The sequence below is a fragment of the Pan troglodytes genome, chromosome 6 (assembly GCF_028858775.2).
Source record: "Pan troglodytes isolate AG18354 chromosome 6, NHGRI_mPanTro3-v2.0_pri, whole genome shotgun sequence".
In the NCBI taxonomy this organism is placed as follows: domain Eukaryota; kingdom Metazoa; phylum Chordata; class Mammalia; order Primates; family Hominidae; genus Pan; species Pan troglodytes.
Genome location: NC_072404.2, coordinates 15,651,080 through 15,676,504, shown reverse-complemented (window position 1 = coordinate 15,676,504; position 25,425 = coordinate 15,651,080). Strand labels below are relative to the sequence as shown.

Sequence of the window (25,425 nt, the reverse complement as noted above, 5' to 3'; positions counted from 1 at the left end):
CTTTGGAAGCTGGAACAGGAAATCAAGTTAGATTTTCTCCTAGATCTTCTAAAAGAAAAGGCAGCCCTGCAAACACCTTGATATTAACCCAGCCCTTTTGGACTTATGACCTTCAGAACTATAAAATAACAAATCATTGTTGTCATAACCTGCTACATTTATGCTAATTTCATACGGCAGTAATGGGAAACTGGTATACTATCTGCATCAATAATTTAAAACCATGAGATCGCACTGCTTCCTCCAATTCCAATCCAGCAACACAGAATTCATTCTTTTCTTCTGTCTTATTTGTAACCTCTTTCTTCAGCAATGAGAAGGCTAGCTATCATTATCTACAGCATATTTATATGTTCAATTTAATATACATATAAATTAGTTCCATAATTTCTAACCCATACCTGTGTAAGAAGCACATTTACTAATTACAGTACAGACTTTGTGTGTAGTATATTTTATATTTTAGCTTTATAACCTGGAGTCAAATACTGCAAAGAAATTTCCCTTTACATTGAAAATTTGGCTGTTTGACACAGGAGGCCTAGCTTTCAGTCAGTCTCATCTTTCCTTCCTCAATAAGTTTAATCATTTTTAGCTTTTGATTGAAAGTGAGGGATGTGTGACTCTTCCTTTCATATGAACACTTAGAGGTCATGGTAGTTTTATTAATTGGCCTTATTTCAATATTTTTATGGCTCAGGGACACAGAGACACAAAGTAAGCACATGTGGTTTTAAGAATGATGCCAATAGACTGTCTTGATCAGGGTTGTCAGAAATCTTCAATTTTGTTTTAAAAAAGAAATATCTGCCAAATACAATAAATTAACATAAAATAAAGCAAAATATAGCCTATACAGTTTGTACTTTGGGTTACGGCTGCAACATATGAATTCTGGGCAGGATACAATTCTGTTCATAAACATATCTCTATGAACCTGGGCGTCTCAATGGTTAAATGATAGCAGAGCTCCCTTCAAATCCATGTTGAACTTGATGATGGGCAAAAAACAAACTCTTATGTTAGAAGTATTTTTAAAACACCTCATATACTGGACAGTTGATAAAGTTGCTGATAAACAATTTAAATGCTATTCTTGTAGAGTCTGTGTGTCATTTGATAAACACTTATAATACAGCCCAGCAAAGAACACAAAGCAATAACAAAATTTATAATGGAAATGCACATTTCACAGTAAAAACCAGGTAATATCTGGAAATAAACTGTTTGCTCACTAATGAAGTGAAGCCTTAAAAATTAAAGAAAATTCAGAAGAAAGACGGTAAGGATGGTTGACACTTCATTGTCCCTGATTACAGATGTAATGGTGAAGTTGAGATGATGATCAAAGTCTTACTTCAGACAAATCATGAGCCTCAGAGGAAGTGACGACAGAGATGTCTGTGGACACTATTGAAGAGGAAGGCTTTGCTAAATCTTCATGGAGGTAATGGGCACTTAAGATAAAAACGTTGCAAAATGGGACTTTGACTTAATTCTCGTTAAGTGCAGTTATAAGCTTTTTATCTTGTGCTAAAACAATATCGAATTTTTTTTTAAGGAAAGCTCAGTGTCACACTGGATGCGACCCTGAGATGCCAGTCCTATGGCCAGCCACATCCACAATACAACAGCTTTTTGCTGATATTCAGTATGGTTTACAAAATGTGTGACCGTGGTACAGATGTACTTAAAATGTAGTAAGATTTACCCCAAATTTTGCTTAAAAATGGTGTATTGTGTTTTACAGAGATAAATATAAAATTTACCTCTATAAATAATGACTGAAAAACATTATAATAAAAGAAAAATATATTATATGAAGTTTCAATATCAAAAGCCAGAAGACATTCTTTTTAGAAAACACTAGCTGGAAAGATCTTCCGATCTTCCTTGGGGTATGCCTTTATTCCCCTATTGTTGGATACTAAGCTTGTTTATATTATTTCATTATTTTCAGTAATATATCAGTGAATATATTTGAGGGGAGATTTTCCTATAATTTGAAGTATTTGTTTAATATTTCACTAGAATGGAATTATTGTGCTTTGTTAAAAAGCATTCTTGGTGTTTTTTTTTCTTTTTTTCAAATAAGTTTAAATTTCTTTCCTGAAGCTTGTATAATGAGACATCCCGTAAGGCCTAGCAGGAAAAACTGCCAATTTCAAATTCATAAGCATTTTATACCATACAAAAAAATGTTTGGAATTTACCTTTTGGAGCTAAGGGCTTCTTTATACTGGGAAAATCACTTTATCAGGTTGTTTAATGAAACAGATTTAAAGTAAGTACCCTTTATTGTCCTTGGAAAAGTTGGAGGGGTTTGAAGGTAAACCAAATGGGCAATTTATAAATATGTTAAGTGCTCTGCTTCATGATAGAAATAGATGCAAATTTATGACGTACTTAAGACTCTTTAGATTACATAAAACAAATTATGTTATTTTTGTTAATCTGAATTTGAGCTGTCCTATGCCAAAGAACTATTGCTTATTCTTACAAGATGTGCTACCTACTGAGAGAAGACTGTGAGAGGTACTGGACTATTGCAGTGGGAGGTGGGTCAGTATGATGTTCTCTTCCCCCAACACAGGAGATATTACTAGGGCTAAATAGCATGTGTCTGAGACTTTAAATGTACACGTGTGATTTAACACTCTATTACTTGCACTCTTGAAAACTATACCTTCTGGCTATAGTAACTGTCCACTGTGGATCAAGGAGTCAGTTATTTCTTTTTGAGTAGAGACCAGGATTTATCCTAAAAATAATGAATATGTTTTCTGCCTACCAGCTTTGGGCAAAAATTAGATGGGTCCTGGATTAGGAAGGGTGGGAGTGGAGTATATTGGAGGGAAATAAAAGAGATTTATCCCTTCTTTGGGACTATTGGGTCAATTTTTCTAAAATCCAAGGCATTGAGTTATTTTAGAGCAGTGATTAATCAAATTAATTAAATAGGCATCCGAATCAGAGAAAGAATCTGCAAAACTCAGAACTTTCTTTTCACAACATAGAGGAAGGCATCTGTATAAGGTTTTGATGGTATCATTTTATACTAATATTAAAAGTGTATAAAGTGCTCATTTAGTTTGTCAGATTGATTATTTTTATTAAAAAATAGAAAATAAAGCACTGTCTATTCAATTTTAGAGTTTGAGTCTATTAATGAGTTATTGTAAAAAATACATTCTATTTCTCACATGTAGAAAATTAAGAGTAGAATAATATTTGAAAACAATGAAAAATTAGAAGATTAATAAACTATGTCTTAAACATGTAGGGCTCAAAATTCAATTGAATGATCTCTGAGAACTTCTTTTTAAGTTACTCTATTTTAAAGACTACAGTTCACACAGTAGTCATCTGGCTCTTGGTTAATAGTGATTGTAAATGTATCTCCAGAGTCACATAATTCTAGTATTGCTATTTTAGAGTATGCAAAATGATGATTAATATTGAGGATAAAAACATTTCTGTATTGTATGATCTCATATAGTATCACTAAGAGATATAGAAACTTAATATTCAATGAAAATCCAAAATGTTTTTGTCAATGCATTTCTTGATGAAGAAAGAAAATAATTTTCACTCTATACTATGATATATTTGTCTGAATGTCTGCTTTTGGAAACAAATAGAGTGAAATGACAAAATATTTAACAATGGGTTAAAACTTAGCCAAAAGATAGTGAATTTTTTAAAGTGAAGCCCTCTCCAGAGCAGGGATTCTCTGCAGTAACTAAAAGTGTTCCTGGATTTGATTCTACACAGCACCATCTTTAGAGTAATAGATCACTGAAGCACCTTTTCCTCATGATGTATTACTCAAATGCATCATCAACCAGATCAGTGTTTCTAATGATTTATAAGTCCACTAAATCATTAGTGAGGTGCAGCAATGATATAATATTCAAAGATGGTTCCATATGAACAAGAAATATTCACTAACAAATTTTAGAATTTGCAAAACAAAATTAGACACAACAGGAAAAGAACAGTATGCTGAATACTAGTCTCATTTTTAAGAAAATATTGTGTTTGATTGTTTAGTGCTATGCAGTGTGTTATTAGTACAGCAGTAGTTACTGACTAATATATTATTTGTTTCCATTTTTATTGTCTTGGTTAATAAGCATATGATAATATTTTAAGGAATGACTATTTGAAATGATTAATAACAAATCTGAATGACTGTGTTATTTAAAAACCACAATAAAAATAATAGAGCTACAACTTCTAATGCTTCTACATCTGGAGAATGTTCATTATAAGCAGTCTTAGAGATCAGAAGTTATAATATTTTGGTGCACCATTTTTTTTACATTGGAGAAAAAGCCAGTTTGATGGATTTTTAAGTCTCTTGGTCAGGGAATTCCAGTGTGGAAGCCATTGGGAAATAAAAATAGTTCCCTACTTCCCCAAAGTTGGAGCCAAAGCACTCAGAGCGAAGGCAGCAAGGGTTGCTGCTGCCAGAGTAAACTTGGCTAAAGGATTTCACAGAGCTTCCCAAAAATCTCTTTATAGGTCATCTGGGTAATCTACAAAAGCATACAAGACTACTCTTTCTTCTCAGTCCCTTTATGTCCCAAATAATCAGCTTCCTGAAATGGTGCGTGAGTTCTTACTCCCCAAACTGTACTGCAGATTCATAGACCTTTATAAAAGGTCTTTTACTAAACATTGCTCAACAAATTGATTAATTAAATAGCAAAATTGATCGATCTAGAGTTGTTTGTTGACCTTTGTAATTTTCTATAAATGCTTACAATGTTTGTATAAATGTGTGCAAATGTTTATAAACGTAGATAAAGACTTGGAAAAACTGAAAGTCAAAATGAAGACTATAAAAAATAATCTTATGGCGTTTTGTTGAGAAAAACACAGCTTGGCATATCTTCAACTGGACAGTATTCTTTTTGACAGATTTTGTTGTTAGTTTTGAAAAGGGTCAAATGATACACTACATAGTGTAAAGAGGAAAGAAAATGGGTAATGTACATGACATGGGAAATCTGGATAAAGTTGTTGCTTTCTGCTATTGATAGTATTATTTATATTAATAGATTTTTGAAATAACATGTATTTTAGGTTCAAAGGTACATGTGCAGGTTTGTTATATATGTAGATTGTGTTTCATGGGGGTTTTATGTACAGATTATTTCATCACCCAGATAATAAGCATAGTACCTATTAGGTAAAGTTTCAGTCCTCACCCTCCTCTCACACTCCACCCTCAAGCAGGCTCCAGTGTCTGTTGTTCCCTTCTTTTTGTCCATGTGGACTTAATGGTTAGCTCCCACATATAAATGAGAACATGTGCCATTTGGTTTCTGTTTCTGTGTTAGTTTGCTTAGCATAATGGCCTCCAGCTCCATCCATGTTGCTGCAAAGGACACGGTCTTGTTTTTAATGGCTGCATAGTATTCTATGGTGTATATTTACCGCATTGTCTTTATCTAGTCTACCATTGACGGGCATTTAGGTTGATTCCATGTCTTTGTTATTGTGAATAGTGATGCAATGAACATATACGTACGTGTTTCTTTATGGTAGAACAATTTATATTCCTTTGGGTATATGTGCAATAATGGGATTGCTGGGTTGAATGGAAGTGCTATTTTAACTTATTTGAGAAATCACTAAAGTGCTTTCCACAATGGCTGAATATTAATCGATTTTTCAATGTTCTTTATAGTTATATGTAAACTGCAACAAATTGAAGTAACTATCTTCTCTATGTTGAGCTGTAACTAGCATTATTAAATTTCATATTTGTTAGGAAATTCAGTATTAATGATGCTATAATAGCAGTGTTAATGATGCTATAATAGAAATCACACATGGATTATAAAAGAAAGAAAATCTCTGAAATGGCCTCATAGAGAATGTGAGCTAAGTTCAGATATTTTAGATGCCTGCCAGAGGAACAGGATATAATAATTTGAGCAAAATTTTAAAAAGCATAAAATAACCTATGTTTTGGCATTCCTAAAGTTTAGGGTGAGAGGAGGAGTAAAAAAAAAAATAGTTAGGGGTTAAAAAGTGACCAGGCTATTAATACCCTTATATATTATCCACAGATGGAACGGAACTACTGAAGTTTGAAAAGAAAAAAATCCAATTTATTTTCTAAACTGTTAATTATTCTGGGTACATAATAATTGTATGTATTTATGGAATGTATGTGCTATCTTGATAAAAATCATACTGTGTAATGATCAAAACAGATTAATTAGGATATCCATCACCTCAAACACTTATCACTTCTTTATCTTAAGAACATTCCAACTCCACTCTTTTAGTTCTTTTAGAATATACAGTAAATTATTAAGTATAATTGCCCTATGGTGCTACTGAACACTAGATTTTATCCCTTCTGTCTAACTCTATTTCTGTATCTCTGAAGAATCTCTTCTTTATTTACCCCTCCCCACTACCCTTCCCAATATCTGGTAATCATCATTTACTCTCTACCTCCATGAGTTTATTTTTTTTTAGCACCCACAGATGAGTGAGAACATGCAATATTTGTCTTTCTATCCGTGTCTTATTTCACTTTACATAATGTCTTCTACTTCCATCTATATTGCTACAAATGAAAGGATTTCATCCTTTATGGCTGAATAATAGTCCACTTTGTATATGTACACATTTTTAAATCCATTCTCCTATTAATGGACACTTAGATTCATTGTGTATCTTGGCTATTGTGAACAGTGCTGCAGTAACATAAGAGTACAACTATCTCTTCTATATCCTGATTTCCTTTCTTTTGGAAATATACCAGCAGAATTGCTGGATCACATATGGTTGACCTATTTTTAGTTTTCTGAGGAACTTCCATACTGTTCTTCATAGTGGCTGCACTGGTTTACATTCCCACCAGCAGTGTATAAATATTTCCCTTTCCCTACTTCCTTGCCAGCATCTGTTGCCTGTCTTTTTGATAAAAGCCACTTTAACTGGGGTGAAATCACGTCCCATATAGTTTTGATTTTTATGTCCTCTAAGGATTGATTTTGAGCATTTTTAATATAAATGTTGGCCGTTTATATGTTTTCTTTTGAGAAATATCTATTCCAATATTTTCCTTATTTCTAATTGGGAAATTTGAAATTTGTTTTGTTTTTTTCTATTGAGTTATTTGAGCTCCTTATATATTCTGGTTATTAATTCCTTGTCAGATGTGTAGTTTACAGATATTTTCTCTCTTGCTGTGGTTTATCTCTTCACTATGTTGATTGTTTTCTTTGCTGTGCAAAAGGCTTTTTGCTTGAGGTGATCCCATTAGTCCATTTTTTCTTTGATTGCCTGTGATTTTGAGATCTTACTCAAGAAATCTTTGTCTAGAACAATGTTCTGGAGTTTTTTCCAAATGTTTTATTCTAGTAGTTTCATACTTTTAGGTATTAGACTTAAATCTTTAATCCATTTTTATTTGATTTTTATGTATGGCAGGACAGATGGGTCTATTGTATTTTTCTGAATATGGATATCCAATCTTCCCAGTACCATTTATTGAAGAAAACGAACTTTTCTTAATGTATATTCTTGGCACCTTTGTCAAAAGTGAGTTGACTATAAATGTGCAGATTCATTTCTGAGTTCTCTATTCTGTTCCATTGCTCTATGTGTCTGTTTTTATGGCAGTACTATGCTGTTTTTGAGACTATAGCTTTGTAGTATAATTTGAATCAGATAATGTGATGTCTCCAGTTTTGTTCTGTTTGCTCAAGATTGCTTTGGTTTCTGGGTCTTTCGTGATTGCATTTAAATTTCAGGATATTGTTTCTATTTCTGTGAAGGATGTCATTGGTATTTTGATAGGGTTTGCATTATGAATATACATTCACAATGTGTATTATTGTTTGGGGAACAATTGAACAATATAGATAAGTCCAAACCATAAACATGGAATATCTTTCCATTTTTTGGTGCCCTCTTTAATTTTTTTCATCAGTGTTTTATGGTTTTCATTGTAGGAATATTTTAGAAAGTTGTATAGGATGTTGGAAGGGTGGCAGAATTAACATTAGAAAGGCCAATTGGGGCCCTATACAGTTGGTTAGGTAAAAGATGATAATGCTGTGCTTTAACAAAGTAGCAATTGGTTTCTTATGTTGGACTTATGATTAAGGAAGTTAATGAAGTAGAAGTTTGAAGACTTGGGGCCTGTTTAGACATGTGGAGTTAAAGAGAGGAAAGAATCTTAGGTGAAACATAGGTTTTGCATTTAGAATAGATGAGTTTTGCTGCTATTCACCAAGATAGGATGTGCAGGGGGAAGAACAACAACAAGAACAGGAAATAAGCTTACTTCTAGTTATATTTAGAGTTCGTTTGATATCCAGGAAGAGAGAAGTTCAGGAGGTTTGAGGATGACCTCAGATATAGTTACAGATTTAAATGTCATTAAAGATGATAGCTGAATACATTTGCATAGATGGCATTGTTGTTGAGTTTATAGAAAGGAAAAGGGAGCTTATGACAGAACTCTAGGGACATCAAGACAAAGGAGATGGCCAGAGGGAGGAAAATGACAACAAATAAAACTAATAGGAAATATTTAAAAAATAAGCTGTCCCAGAAATGGCAAAGGCAAGGTAGCTGATGTAGTTGACAGTTACCAAGAACTTGGCAATTAGAATCTCATTGGCACTTCCAGTTTCCACTGAAGGATGAAGAAAGATGGAAAATGTCGACCTCAAACTTAAAAGACAAAAGACAGAAATCTTCAAGTTTGCAATTTTTCTGAATCCATCAGAAAGGTGAAGTCTCAAGGCAACCAACTAGACAAAAATCTGGAGACAAACAGGCACCTACAGAGAGGGGCGGGATGCACGCACTTGGTTATGTGTGGCAAACACCAATAAGAAGAATTCAGCTACAGTAATTGACAAATTGATCGAGGTCAAGTATGGAGAGTATGAAGCGCCTAGGGATTGCAGATATAAAAGTTGTTAGTGCCCTGTTGTATGACTGTCCTCTATGAAACTCTTCAGAAGCTTATATGTAAGACAGAAAAGTCCTAAGAAAACATCCCTCATGGTGCAGACCTGAGGGAGGACAGCAGCTGCTGCAGAGGGGTCGTGAGACTGCTCAGACACTGCTTTCCTCTCCTCTCTTTGGAATAGAAATTTCAGACTGTAGGTGAAAGGGCCACCAAATTGCCACCCATACAGCACTGGCAAAAGAAAAAGAAACAACAGCAACAAAAAGCCTCTATCCTGAATGAGGGGCAGGAATGCCAGCTGGGCTCAGAGCTATAGTGACAAGAGGGGAAAGAATATTTGTGAAGGTCGTATCCCTGAGACTGAGGGACAAATTATCTGCCTAAGATTTAATCAGAATTTCAGAGAACAGAACACTACCCCAATCACCTTGCTAACAAGCATCAAGTATAAATAAGACTGTAATACTGATGAGGGAGCTTTAAGAAGCAAGCTGTCTCTGAGAAACAAGGTAAAAGGTGTTCTAAATCTAAGCCTGGAACTGATATTGAGAAAGACCCTCCGCGCACCACCTCCTACCATACACAACCCTACACACATGCTAATGTCAGTAAAATTTAGAGTCTGGCTGGGCGCGGTGGCTCACGCCTATAATCCCAGCACTTTGGGAGGCTGAGGTGGGAGAATCACGAGGTCAGCAGTTTGAGAACAGCCTGGCCAACATGGTGAAACCTCGTTTCTACTAAAAATACAAAAAATTAGCTGGATGTGGTGGTGGGTGCCTGTAATCCTAGCTACTTGGGAGGCTGAGGCAGAAGAATCACTTGAACCCGGGAGATGGAGGTTGCAGTGAGTCAAGATCGCTATACTATACTCCAGCCCAGGCGATAGGGCGATACTCTGTCTCAAAAAAAAAAAAAAAAAAAATTAGAGTCCATAGCGCACTGGGGATAATGGTAATGTTAATCAACCTCAAAACCAGCTTAAAACCTGATAAAATTAACAAAACTCCACACCAAAGACCAATAGAAGGAAAAGTGTGCACAATTCCTTGCACAAATTATTTACTTCAGTCTCTACTATCTTAAACAGGTCATCTTTTATCAAAAAAAAATCGCAAGACATATGAAAAGACAAGAAAAAAACTTACTTCCAAATACAAAGCAATTAAGAGTGGATCAGACACAAATATGACATAGATTTTAGACTCATGGCAATTAAAATAATTATGATCAATACGCTGAGGGGTCCACTGGAAAGGTGGGCAACATGCAAGATCAGATGGGTAGTTTCAGGATAGCGATGGAAACTATGAGAAAGAATCATATGGAAATGACAGGAAATAAAATGCTTGGTAACATAGATAAAGAATGTTATCATGGGTTCATCAGTGGACTCAACACAACTAAGAAATTAATCAGTGAACTCAAACAGATTAATAGAAATTTTACAAGATGAAGTACAAAGGGACAGAAAAGTGAGATAAAAACAACACTAGGCATTCAAGAGTTTTGAGATAACATCAAGCAGTCTATTGTATATCTACTTGGAACCCCAGAAGAAGAGAGGGAGAAAATGTCAGAATAAATTTTAAAGAAAATAAGGGTCGAGAATTTCCCCAAAGCAATGACAAATAACAAACAATGGAAAAATGAAACTCAAAGATCACTAAGCAGAAGAAAAACTAAAACACACATGAGCATGCACATGGGCAAACACGTATACACACCCTAATATGTCATGCTCAACTTGCTGAACACAACAAAGAGAAAACTCTAAAGGTAGAGAAGAAAATAAATATTATGGGAAAAGGGAAGAGGATAAGAATTGCTATATAGTTCTTATCAGATACTAGCATACATCATTTTATTGTGCTTTGCCTTACTAAACTTTGCAGAAACTGCTTTTTTCACAAATTAAGGGTTTGTGACAACCCTGGGTTGAACAAGTCTACAGGTAGTTTTTTTTTTTTTTTAACAGCATGTGCTCACTTTGTGTCTTTGTGTCATGTTTTGGTAACTCATAATATTTAACATTTTTATATTATATCTGTAATAGTTGCCTGTGATCAGTAATCTTTGATGTTACTATTGTACTTGTTTTGGGCTGCCACATAAGATGGCAAGCTTCGTCAATAAATGTTGTATGTGCTCTGACTGCTCCACTGACTGGCGGTTTCCTGTCTTTCTCTTTCTGCTTGGGCCTCCCTATTCCTTGAGACACAACAGTATTGCAGTTGTGTCAATTAATAACCCTACAATGGCTTCTCAGTGTTCAAGCGAAAGAAAGAGTTGTAGTCTCTCACTTTCAGTCAAAAGCTGAAAGTGATTAAGTGTTTTAAGGGAGGCATGTTGAAAGCAGAGATAGGCTGAAAGCTAGGCCTCTTAGGCTAGTTAGCTATGTTATGAATGCAATGGAAAGCTCTTGAAGGAAATTCAAAATGCTACTCCAGTGAAGACATGAATAATAAGAATGTGAAACAGCCTTATTGCTGATATGAAAAAAGTTTTAGTGTTTTGGATAGAAGATCAAAACTAACCACAACATTCCCTTAAGCAAAAGCATAATCTAGAACAAAGCCTAACTCTCTTTAAGTCTATGAAAGCTGAGAGAGGTGTGAAAGCTGCAGAAGCAAAGTTTAAAGCTAGCTGAGGTTGGTTCACAAAGTTTAAGGAAATAAACTATCTCTACAACATAAAAGTGCAAGGTGAAGTATCCAGTACTGATGGAGAAGCTGCAGCAAGTTATCCATAATATCTAGCTAAGATAATTGATGAAAGTAGCTACACTCAATGACAGATCTTTACTGTAGACAAAACAGCCTTATATTGGAAGTAGATGCCATCTAGTACGTTCATAGCTAGAGAGAAATCAATCCCTGGCTTCAAAGCTTCAAAGGACGGGAGGACTCTCTTGCTAGGGACTAAGGCAGCTGCTGACTTGAAGCTGAAACCAAGGCTTATTTACCATTTCTAAAGCCCTGGGACCATTAAGAGGTATGCTAAATCTACTCTGCCTGTGCTATATAAATGAGACAACAAAACCTGATGACAGCATATCTGTTTACAGCATAATTTAGTGGATATTTTAAGCCAAATTTTGAGACCTCCTGCTCAGGCAAAAAATGTTTCTTTCAAAATATTACTGCTCATTGAAAACACCCCTGGTCACTCAAGAGCTCTGATGGACATGTACAAGGACGTCAATGTTGCTATATCCCTGCAACACAACATCCAATCTGTAGCCCATGGATCAAGCAGTCATTTTGACTTTCAAGTCTCATTATTTATGAAATACATTTCAAAGACTATAGCTGCCATACACAGTGATTCATTTGATGGATGTTGGCAAAGTTAGCGAAAAATCTTCCGGGAAGAATTCACCATTCTATATGTGATTAAGAACGTTCGTGATTCGTGAGAGGATGTCAAAATATTGACAGTAACAGGAATTTTTAAGAAGGAATTTAACAGGAATTTTTAATCCCAACCATCATGGATAACTTTGAAGCATTCAAGACTTCAGTGAAGGAATTCTGTGCGGATGTGATAGAAATAGCAAGAGAATTAGAATATGAAATGGACCCTGAAGATGTTACAGGTTTGCTGCAATCACATGATAAAACTTGAATGGATGAGAAATTGCTTCATCTAGATGACCAAAAAAAGTGACTTATTGAGATGGAACGTACTCTTGGAAAACGTTGTGAATATTGTTGAAATGACAACAAAGCATTTAGACTACTACATAAACTTGGTTAGTAAAGCAGCAAGCAGCAGGGTTTGAGAAGATTGATTCCAATTTTGAAAGAAGTTTTACTGTGGATATAATGCTATCAAATAGCATCACATGCTACAGAGAACTCTTTCATGAAAAGAAGAGTCAATAGATGCAGCAAACATCATTATTGTCTAATTTTAAGAAATTGCCACAGCCACCTCAACCTTAAACAACCACCTTCCTGATCAGTCAGCAGCCATCAACATGGAGGCAAGACCCTCTACTAGCAAAATCTTACAAAACTGAAGGCTCAGGTGATTGTTAGGGTTGGTTTGTTTGTTTTAGCAATAAAGTGTTTTCAGTTAAGATATGTACATTGCTGTTTTAGATGTAATGCTATTACACACATTAAAACCATGGTAAAGTGAAAATATAATTTATGTATGCGCTGGAAAACAAACAAACAAAAAAACTGGTTGACTCTCTTTATTCTGATATTCACTTCATTGTGGTGGTCTGGAACCAAACCCACAGTATCTCTGAGGTATGCCTCCATTTAGAGATAGATTATTTAGGGTGTTACTAATTTTAATTGTTGTCATAAGCGTGAGACCCTAATCTAATAGGATTCATTGCTTTATAAATATACTCAGAGGAAAGCCAGATGAGGACATTGAGAAGGCAACTACCTGCAAGTCAGAAAGAGAGCCCGTACCAAAACCTGAATCCCACAGGACCTTGACCTGGGACTTCCAGCTTCCAGAACTCAGAGACAGACATTTCTGTTGTGTAAGCCATGCAGTCTGTGATATTTTGTTGTGGAAACCCTAGAATACTAATACAAATATCGTCTCTAGACTGACGCTTCCAGTCACTACAACAATCAAAGGGAACTCTGGAGTGTACTATACTAGAAATGTACTCAACTTTTCCAGTGACTGCATTGTCTGGGACTAGTTACTTTTGCTCATCCAACTACAGTGGAACCTATAGTGGCAGAAGAGTAGGCTATCAGTGAGAAACTTTCATGATGATCACTGTGGACAGGCATGACTCCCTACAATAATTAATAGTAATTAGTCCCATTATTTTGCCATTATTTTACAGATAACACTAATAGCAATGACATTTATAGAAAACATTTATTAAGTATTTACTGTATGGAAGATGATGTTCTAAGATTTTTCCATTAAATAGCTCATTTAATCCTCACAATAAGCACTTTTAGTAGCTACATTTACAGATTAAAAAAAAAACTAAGACAAAGAGAAATAAATTATCCAATGCCATACAACTATTATATGGCAGAGTTGTGTACTCCTCCAAATTTGCACCCTTACTCTCTGATCTGTACCAGGTAGGAAACAAAACAACCAACAAAAAATACCTTTCCCTTAATTCCCTACCAAAAGCAATGATTTACACTGTTCTATCTTAAAGCACAAGGTAGAAGTGTTAGTTCCTTTACTATTGTCCTTTAATCTAGTCCTTGAAACTTCATATAATTTGATATTTAGAAAATTAGATATAATTCATTTTTTGTTGCAGAGGCACTCAAGTTAAAAATTATGTGTATGCTTACATTCTTGGAGGGCATGAGCTATTACTGTTCTATATTTGGTTTTATATTCTTACATGCAAGTTTTCTAGATATAGGGTAAATACGTGCTTCTTACCCTTGTTTCATATAACTTTAGTACATTGACTTATTTTCAGCACTCTCTTCTTCAATATAGCATGCGTTTTTGAAATTCACTAATTATTTTTCTTTCTTAAATGTTCCTTTTATTATAAAATTAATATCAACACTTCATGTAAATACTAAATATACAGTCAGTGTCACATATATTTTAAAATACATTGGAATAAGCATTGAAAAATGAATGAGTGTATTAGTTATTTGGTTTATACTAAGGGATGGAAGTTGCTAAATTAGTAATGTACATTCAGGGTAGGTTAATAAGCATTTAGTCAAAAGACTACATTCCAGAAGTACCAGAGCAAGTGTTTTAATTCTCTTAATCCATAGAATATTGAAAGTTAAAAATGAACTTTGATTGATGAAACTAGTAGTACTCAAGATAGGTGGATTGGCTAAAATACTTTAAAAATAGTTTCTACTTTGTCACTAATTTAAAATCAATGATTTAGAAAGCTATTCCACTCTCATCTTTGAGGATGAAACCCAGTGTTTATTAAGCAGAATCTAACAACTTCTTAAACAAAATAGATCCGTTTATAATGAAGAAGATGATGATGTCACATTGTTTTATTATAAATAATAAGTTTTTTTAAATGTTGTTTAATGGACTACACGGTAAAAATCATGTGAACCACAGTTTCTAATCTGTTGCCATCTTTTCCTTAGCTATCTTTACTTTTAAGGGAAAAACATGTTACAGCCATTGCTAAGCTCCTACTCACTCGTGCTTTGCCCCTCATTCCATTTTCAGACATAACCAACATTACAAAATTAATATATCATTTTAATGCAGATATAGTTATATTTTATACACATATAATTATATAGTTTTATATGTCATTTAATTTCATAAATAATATTATATATTTTATAATTGTTTATTTTCTTTCATGTTTTTGCAATAGCTCCATGTCGTTACACATAAAACTAGTTTATTCATTTTAACTATCATATTATATATATACCATATTGATTATACACCTTTCCCCTATATTTGAATAATTAACTTATTTTCATTACTTTCAAAGTTTTAAAAGTGTGAAGTGTTACAATGAACATCTTTGTTTATCTCCCTCCTTCTGTGGCACATGTTTATATGTAGAGTTTCTGGTTTTAGAAAATAATGCAACTCTAATTTGGCTAGTTATAGACAAATTGCTCTCCAAAAGCAGTTGCACTCACCTAAACTCACCTAAACTGGTAGCAATGTACCAGATCCTGTTTCCTCCCAATCTGGACGACATTTGGAATTATCAATCATTTAAACTTTTTTCAATCGAATGTGTGTGAAATGTATCTCACTGCTTTAATATGCATCTTCTTAATTACCAGTGATTCTGGTCCATATATTTTATCTGCATAGTCAAAATATAGTTAATATATGCACACACAAAGATATAGTAAACATCATATACAATTGTGTCTTTTTCATTTCACAGGTAAAGGATATATTTTCATGTTATTAAAAGCTTTTAAAATAAAATTTGATAATTTGATATAATGCACCCTATGTCTATAATCACTTTGCCACTTAGTTAACAATTACTTTATTATGGAATTTCTATATTCATTATGGCAAAAACGTTTTAATGTACAATTTCTGCTTCCATGAGGATGTATTAGATATATATTTCCCTATGTGTCCTGTTAAGTCCATCTAAAATCCTTGGATATTATGTATAAAACAAAATGAAGATTTCTCTAAAGGGAGGAGAGAAGAGGCAAGCTGTCTAGGGGCCATGGCCCTGATGAATGATATGCTGGTGAGCTCCTGGATTTTCTTTTTGCCTCATATCTCCTAACCTGGAGCTGAAGTTTCTGGCAACTGGCAACCTGGAAACACACATAAGAGTAGAACAAAGAACAACAACAACAAAAGCCTACTATCTCTAGCTAAAGGACTAAGAACGGGGCAGCCTCACAAAGTGAAGGCTTTTAGACAATAACCACTATATTCTAGATTGAAGTACCTAGACTTCCATTCATGCCAGTCTATAATGAGGCACCACAACCCATTGGCCAGTGTGGTGTCACAGGAGGCTGGGTAGAGAATAGGGACTTCCATCCCCTCTAGGTAATAATAAGCCCCCATCCCGTGGTGCCAGTGGAGACCACACAGGCTGCGTAGGATTCCGTCTCCACCCAGCAGTAACTAGGCACCTCTCCATTTCCTCACTAGGGTGGAGTCAGAAAACTTCATGGAGAGACCAGGCTTTCATCCCTGCCCAATAGAGGTCACCTCTGGAGCAACAGTAAAGCACTCCAATCACTTCCCAGCGAGGAGGTATCAGAGGAGATCTAGTGGGGAGTCAAAACCTCTCTTTCCCTCTGATGCTTTTAACATGTGTTATCATTAATCAGCACGTCCCTAAGAAATGTAAATGGTAATTGACAAATAGTTCTGGAACTATTATTCCACCAGTTGGTTCAAATGACAGAAGGGGTAGGGTGGCAGTGCAAGTGTTACAAATAATACCCATTTCACTTTCATGAGCTTTCTTGACTGACATGGTGACCTTGCCAGTTCAGGCAGTTTTCTTGTACACTGCATTGATGATACCCACAACAACTTATGTCTCATATTGTAAATAGTGAAATGAACCAGAGAGTGATAGAGAATCCAGGAACCATATGAATGATGGAAGCTTCAGCAGATTTCAGTAATCTGGGGCTAGTATCCATAGAGCAACCTTTCCTTCAACTAAAAAATTAGCAAGTAATGTGACAATACAGCATGGCTGCATAGCAAGCATTGTGACAATCCCAGCATGGCTGCATAGCCACCACTGATTTAGCCTGGATGACTCAGAATAATCTCCCGAGCAGTGAAGCCAGATACTTTCATTGGTAGACCATCTTTTCTGTCACCAGCCACACTGCCATGGTGACCATCTTCAATAGACATACTCTTGACATTAAATACCCTATTGTAGCCAGTAAGAGCTATGTTGAATCACTGCAGCATGGTGTCTGTGTTTCCCTCTCCTCTCCCTCCTCCCCTCCCCTCCCCTCCCTCCCCTCCCCTCCCTTCCATGGTGTCTGTCCTCCCCTCCCCTCCTCTCCCCTCCCCTCTCCTCTCCTCTCCTCACCTTTTCTTTTCTTCTTTCTCTTGCTGTGTTGCCCAGGCTGGAGTGCAGTGATGCTATCACCCCACTGCAACCTCGACCCCTTGGGCTCAGGTGATCCTCCCACATTAGCCTCCCAAGTAGCTGGCACTACAGGTGCTCACCACCATTCCTAGCTAATTTTTGTATTTTGTAGAGACAGGGGCTGGGGTAGGGTGAGTGTGGTTTTGCCATGTTGCCTATGCTGGTCTTGAACTCCTGAACTCAAGGGTCCCCTCGCCCCAGCCCACCAAAGTGCTAAGATTACAGGCATGAGCAACCATGCCCGACCACATTGTGTATCTCAACAGACTTTATTTCAGTAACTTATTAAATAAAAATGGGCTTGCATTATTGATTATACTTGAATCTTTAAGTTAATTTATAAAATTAGACTTTATATATTTCACAGATTTATATTTAATTTTTGTATTTTATATTCTTTAATATTTTCATATATTTATCTGTCCTTTACACAAATTCACTATGTAAACTCTATCCACCTGATATTTGGGGTCTTATCAACTCAAGAAGCTCTAAAAATATTTTAAAGATTTTTATCTCTTGACAATATTTTGGTAAATATTTCCTCCCTTTTTTGTTTGCCTTGTGATTCTGTTCATGTTTTGCTTTTAAGTAGGTATTTTTAATGCACAGAGATTTAAAAGGCCTATTTGGAAAATGATTTATCATGTCCTCTGTGATTTTTTTCCATCACTTTGACAGATAGGAAGTCCTCACCTATTCTGTGACAGACAAATATTCAATTATATTTTATTTGAGACTTCTGCAGTTTTTTAAAAGCTCTTATATTTTAATCCACCTAGAATTTATTTTTGCGCAAGTTGGAGATCTTGAATGATACGTTTTTCATGAGAGCTAGGCAATTAGTTCTTTGTTTCCTGACTATGTTGTAAAGTCATATATTATTTTCTAAATTATTGAAAACAGAAGGTTTAGTTTCTGCATTCACATTTTCTGTTGCAGGTACATACAAATGTAGATACTTTTACTAGTATCAAATTTTCATAATTTTTCTAGATGCATATGTACGGATACACGGTAGTATTTGTCCTCCTGTTTTCTCCCCAACAAAAGCTTTATTTTAAAAATTTTATATACTTTTTTGTTTTACTTTTAAGAAGGCTACATAAACATCATAACATAATTTGACAGATTTTAATGTTTGTATACTCAATTTATCTAGCATACACAGCATGAGAATTAAATGCCTACTTAAGAAAAATAGTTTCTCAAAATCTCCTGAACACTGATCGTTCAGGACAATAGAAGGTGAATTTCTGATAAATTGTTGAAGATCATCTACATATTGTAAATATTTATTTTAGTTAAGTAATTTAGAAAATTTATGTATTACCCAGAAAAATGATCATTTCACTGATTTTGAAATTTGTCTTGATCAAGTTTTACATAGTACTTTCTAAAATTTTTCATGCACACTTTATTCTCAAATTTATTTTGGATTTTTAATATGTACTTCTCTTTTTTTAATTAATTATCTTTATAAAAGTTTTGTCTGTGTTGTTAAATTTTTTAAAAATAATTAGTTTATGATTCAGTTTATCAGATCTCATTATCATGAGTTAATCTACTGAACACCCTGTTTAATATTTAATATTTTATTTATTAATCAATTCATATTTTATTGATAATGTGTAGTCAATGGTAATCAATGATAGTCACTTTATAATCAATGTATATTTATATATAATTCACATGTACTAATCTGTACGAATATATAAAATATATAATCTTATTTCTAATTAAGCTGCACTTTGTATCTTATTTTAAAAAGCTGTTTATAAACTAAATACTTACTATTTATATATTATAAATTATATACACATATAAATTAAATAGTTCATCAAATTTATTAATTTGAATAAAGTCTAATGATTTTCCTCTTAGTATCAGTTGGATAAATGTCATAATTTTTGATGCTCTGAGTTTAGTATACTTCCAAGGGTTTTAATGTATTTTTTGTGTACATAACTATCTCTTTGACATCATAGTTAATTGAGAATTTTTTTAAACATCCAATTAGTGTAATATTTTTGTTTACTTCTTTTATTATTTTCTGATGCTAATACTTTGTGGTTTTGTAGATGTCTTCTTTTTCAAGAATTGGTGGTGGTTTCCTTAGTGGCATAGTATATTATACTTTTAAAAAAATATTCTAAGCCTTTTTGAAATTTTGAATACTCAGAATATGTATGCGTATGTATAAATATATATATACAAAAATTGAATTTTAATATATGAAGGAGTATTATATTAAATTATATTTTTATACTCTACTCATATTTACCGCTAAAGCAATAAGCTTGTAAAAATAAGTTATGGAAACTATAAAGTCTACAAACCTTTTGAGAACTTGTCCATATGAAAGGGTATTCTATAATATTTATATTGTGAGAAACAGAATCACATTTAAGAATTGTTAATATTGATAATTGTTTTCTTTTAAATTTTACATTATAAATGGTATGAATATCATCAATAAAATGAATTTCTTACTTTAATATAAGCCTTTAAAATTAATTTTTAAAAATAAATTTGTGCAATTCCAGTACATGTGAATAAATATAATTCTTATACTGAAATGTGGGATTTCCTTTTGTTTGTAGGAGGGGTCCTATCACTTAACTTTTTAATTTTTTTTCCCAAATGCAGTAGTAGTTTGACTATTTAAAGAAGGACATTTCCCTTAATTTCCTTTTGGATTATCTAGCTCTCTGGGTTTAAATTTAAAGTTTAAAAGAACCATTTGATTTTAATAACTTTTATGTGTAGTGCTCCATTGAGTTTGGGCTTTAGCACATAGAACTACTTTTCCATAAGGTGATTTCTAGTAAATCCCTGTGTGTAAAAGCAAGATAAACACACATCACTGAGTTTGTTATTGCAATTAAATTATTGGATTTTTACATTTGAATATGTTTTGAGCATTGAAAAGCATGAAGAGACTGTTTTCTCATGTTGGTCATGGACACTTTTCTGACACTTAATAACTTGAAATAAGCCTGCCAATATTCTTAAATGTCTGAGAATATGAAAATGCTACATATTTAATATAGGAAAAACAAATTCAGTAAACCACTTCTGCTTAATAATAACCTGAATAAACTCTTCTACAGAATCTATTTTGTGAATCCAGCATTCTCATTTAGCATATTCTAATTTTGATTTTCCCATTAAAATATTTGCTATTTCACATATTTTGTTTTTAAAAGTTTCGCTTATTTTGTTCAAACCAATGAACTAAATTTGCTCCTACTAGAATTTCCTTACTAATGACTCCCTGGTATGTTACTAAACATGACCTACATGTGTTCTGAGACAGGTATTCTTGGTCAATGTAGATTTTAGCATGAAGTGTGTGCTTAAGTTATTTTATTTCTTCATGTATTTAGTCAATCATTCTCAATGTATTCACTTACCCAAAGATTAACTTATATACGTATTCAGAAATAGTTATTCATTAATCAAACACTGATTTGTGTTAGACACCATGTTGGATGTGGAGGAATTATGAAGTTTAATTTCCCCTTGTACAATGACCATGAGGAGAGTGTAAATTTCTAAAATGATGCTGTCAGCATTTTCACGTGTCTTCCTCAAAACCTACATACAGCCTCCACTGCAGTCAGCACTTTGGATGAAACCAAATGCTTCATTGACTCTGTTCTTACTGTAATTTGTTCAGAAAATGCGCATGCAGGGGTGTGTGTGTGTGTGTGTGTGTGTGTGTGTGTGTGTGTGTGTATGACGGGGGGCGTGGTGATTGTAGGTAACATTTTGGTCACAGTATAGTTTTGAGTGGGTATAAAACCAGTGAATTTTCACTGACCTTAGAATTCTACCCTCCAAATGAATACAAAGAACAAATTATGGGTTCTCTATTTAAATGTTATTTAAGGATAGTAATATTATAAGAAATATATATTATATAAGAGATATAAGTATAAAAATATATTATATATAATTATATGTAATATAAAATATGTAAGAAAAATTGGGAGACAGCTTCTATTTTTAAGGTTATAATTTCTGCTAGGTAGGCACTATGATAAGTACCCCTCAGAAAGGTTGCATGTAATAGGTGTTATACATATTACAAAAAATGAAACTACACACCATACTACATACAACTAATGTGGAATAATGTTGGTCTCAAAGCCTGTACCAGTTTTGGTAATGGAGAATCGTCATCTTTTTTTTTTTTTTTTTTTTTTTTTTGAGACGGAGTCTCTGTCTGTTGCCCAGGCTGGAGTGCAGTGGCACAATCTCTGCTCACTGCAAGCTCTGCCTCCCGGGTTCACACCATTCTCCTGCCTCAGCCTCCCGAGTAGCTGGGACTACAGGCGCTCGCCACCACGCCCAGCTAATTTTTTGTATTTTTTAGTAGAGACGGGGTTTCACTGTGTTAGCCAGGATGGTCTCCATCTCCTGACCTTGTGATCCACCCACCTTGGCCTCCCAAAGTGTTGGGATTAAAGGCATGAGCCACTGCACCCAGCCTGTACAATCCTTTTTGTTTTTGTTAACTCAATTCCAGAGACACTTTAAATACTGAAACAATTTAGGTGATAATAAAATCCACAAAGAGACAAAAAGAGAAAAACTAGCCTTTGTCTATTTCGAGAATTAATTAAACTAGTCTGTTCTTATTCTTACATTTAATGGAGAGTTCGGCTGAGAATGATGTTGACATTGCACTAAAAGGAGACATAGGTTTTTAATATATTTCATAAGCTACTTTTTGTTATTATTCCAAATATAAGTACTCTCATTTATTAACTCTTTGAATTCTAAATTAAACAAATATTATATAGTGTCTTCTTCATGAGAGTGTCTGCACAAGTCACTCTGCTTAGACTTTAAGGAACTTAAAAGTCAATTAAATGGTTAATATCAGTGCCTGGATGGAGATTAAAAAAAAAAAACTATGGAAAAAGGGAAGAGTAGTTACTTTGGTTTATAATGTTGATAATTTTTTTGAAAGTATCACATATTTTATAATACCAGAGCCTACTTACAAAGTTAAATAATTTAATGGTGATTTACAACTTGACATGTAACTTATATTACATGAAAAAAAATCTATGAGATAGAAATTAATGTGTTTTGTTGTTTTTTCAGGTTTTTTATTTGTTTGTTTGTTTGTTTCGAGACAGGGTCTCATTCTGTCACCCAGGCTGGAGTGCAGTGGCACAAACATGGCTCACTGTAGCCTTGATGTCCTTGACTCAAGTGTGCCTCCCACCTCAGCCTCCCAAGTAGCTGGGACAACAGGCATGTACCACCACACCTGGCTGCTTTGTGTATTTTTTTGGAAGAGATGGGCTTCGCCATAATGCCCAGGCTGGTCTCAAAGTCCTGGTCTCAAAAGATCCTCCTACCTCAGCTTCCCAAAGTTCTGGGACTGCAGGCGTGAGCCACCATGACTGACCTTCTATTTGGTTTTGAGGGTTTTTGTTTGTTTGTTTTGTGAGACAGAATCTCGCTCTGTCACCCAGTCTGGCATGCAGTGGCACGATCTCGGCTCACTGCAAACTCCACCTCCCAGGTTCAAATGATTCTCCTGTCTCAGCCTCCCTAGTATCTGGGATTACAGGCATGCACCGCCATGCCTGGATAATTTTTGTAGTTTTAGTAGAGACAAGGTTTCACCATGTTGGCCAGGCTGGTCTCGAACTCCTGACTTCAAGTGATCCACCCAGCTTGGCCTCCCAAAGTGCTGGGATTACAGACATGAGCCACCACCTCCAGGCTGTTTTGTTGTTGTTGTTGTTGTTGTTGTTGTTTAATTATGCTTTAAGTTTTAGGGTACATGTGCACAACATGCAGGTTTATTACATATGTATACATGTGCCATGTTGGTGTGCTGCACCCATTAACTCATCATTTAACATTAGGTATATCTCCTAATGCTATCCCTCCCCCCTCCCCCCACCCAACAACAGGCCCTAGTGTGTAATGTTCCTCTTCCTGTGTCTGTGTGTTCTCATTGTTCAATTCCCACCTATGAGTGAGAACATGCAGTGTTTGGTTTTCTGTCCTTGCGATAGTTTGCTGAGAATGATGGTTTCCAGCTTCATCCATGTCCCTACAAAGGACATGAACTCATCATTTTTTATGGCTGCATAGTATTCCATGGTGTATATGTGCCACATTTTCTTAATCTAGTCTATCATTGTTGGACATTTGGGTTGGTTCCAAGTCTTTGCTATTGTGAATAGTGCCACAATAAACATAGTGTGCATGTGTCTTTATAGCAGCATGTTTTATAATCTTTTGGGTATATACCCAGTAATGGATGGCTGGGTCAAATGGTATTTCTAGTTCTAGATCCCTGAGGAATCGCCACACTGACTTCCACAATGGGTGAACTAGTTTACAGTCCCACCAACAGTGTAAAAGTGTTCCTATTTCTCCACATCCTGTCCAGCACCTGTTGTTTCCTGACTTTTTAATGATCACCATTCTAACTGGTGTGAGATGGTATCTCATTGTGGTTTTGATTTGCATTTCTCTGATGGCCAGTGATGATGAGCATTTTTTCATGTGTCTGTTGGCTGCATAAATGTCTTCTTTTGAGAAGTGTCTGTTCATATCCTTCGCCCACTTTTTGATGGGGTTGTTTTTTTCTTGTAAATTTGTTTGAGTTCTTTGTAGATTCTGGATATTAGCCCTTTGTCAGATGAGTAGATTGCGAAAATTTTCTCCCATTCTGTAGGTTGCCTGTTCACTCTGATGGTAGTTTCTTTTGCTGTGCAGAAGCTCTTTAGTTTAATTAGATCCCATTTGTCAATTTTGGCTTTTGTTGCCATTGCTTTTGGTGTTTTAGACATGAAGTCCTTGCCCATGCCTATGTCCTGAATGGTATTGCCTAGGTTTTCTTCTAGGGTTTTTATGGTTTTAGGTCTAACATTTAAGTCTTTCATCCATCTTGAATTAATTTTTGTATAAGGTGTAAGGAAGGGATCCAGTTTCAGCTTTCTACTTTTTGAGAAAAGTGGTTTTAAATGAAATCTTGAAAGAATAGGCATTGGAAAGACAACTGTCAATTAATTAATATGTATTCAATTTCTACTATGATTTACATTATGTTAAGGATACCAGTCTACATAACTGAGAAAGCAAACATATTAGACTGCACAATCCCAGATACCTTAACTGGAAACTATTTGGAATATATATATATATATATATATATATATATATATATATATATAAAATTTTATTTGTGCTAGTTATAAATAAGAAAATATATGGAAAATATCATAAAATTTTAGAAACACAAATGCAGAAAGTGTGACATGGCTCTAGAATACAATGTTTTAGATGATAGGTATGTTAATTAAATTGATCTGATCACTAAATATTATGTGTACAAAATATCATTATGCTTCTCTGAATATGTAAAATTATTATTTGCCAATTAAAATTAAATTAAACTAAATTTTAAAAATAGAACCAGAAATTGAAAAAAACAAACTAATACTATTGCCTCTTGTTTTCTAAGACTTCAGGATGTCTTTTTTTATTTTACTTTATTTTATTTCTTTCTAAAGACCATTCTTCCTTCTCTGGTGACCTCTAGCTTAATATTGATAAATTAGAATCTGTGTTCTAAATTCTAATTTAGAAGGAAAATATAATGGACATGGGTTAGATCAGGAAACCACTCATGGCTACTCATCAATGAGCTATGATTGGGGACAGGGTGAGGTTTATAGCATGTCTAGGGCTGTCATTTCCTGGCCATAGGTGGACAAAGTTCTCTAAAAATGGATCATAAGTGGGGAAGTAGTCATGGATCCCCAGATTCAGAAAATATCATCATTTTGTTCTAAACTGTCCAAATTTTATAGTCTAATCATAATTTAGTTTGGATGGCACCTAAAATAATCATACTCAT

At 34.5% G+C, this 25,425-nt stretch overlaps 1 long non-coding RNA gene across 5 annotated transcripts in view; it reads left to right on the top strand.

Moving 5' to 3' along the window:
- The window catches only part of LOC134810405 (uncharacterized), a 361,094-nt gene that overhangs the window by 223,505 nt on the left and 112,164 nt on the right, over positions 1-25,425 (top strand). For all 5 annotated transcript variants that reach the window (XR_010158340.1, XR_010158337.1, XR_010158338.1 and 2 more), the window contains one exon: positions 1,320-1,447. This is a non-coding gene — a long non-coding RNA (uncharacterized LOC134810405). The remainder of the gene's footprint in view (positions 1-1,319; positions 1,448-25,425) is intronic.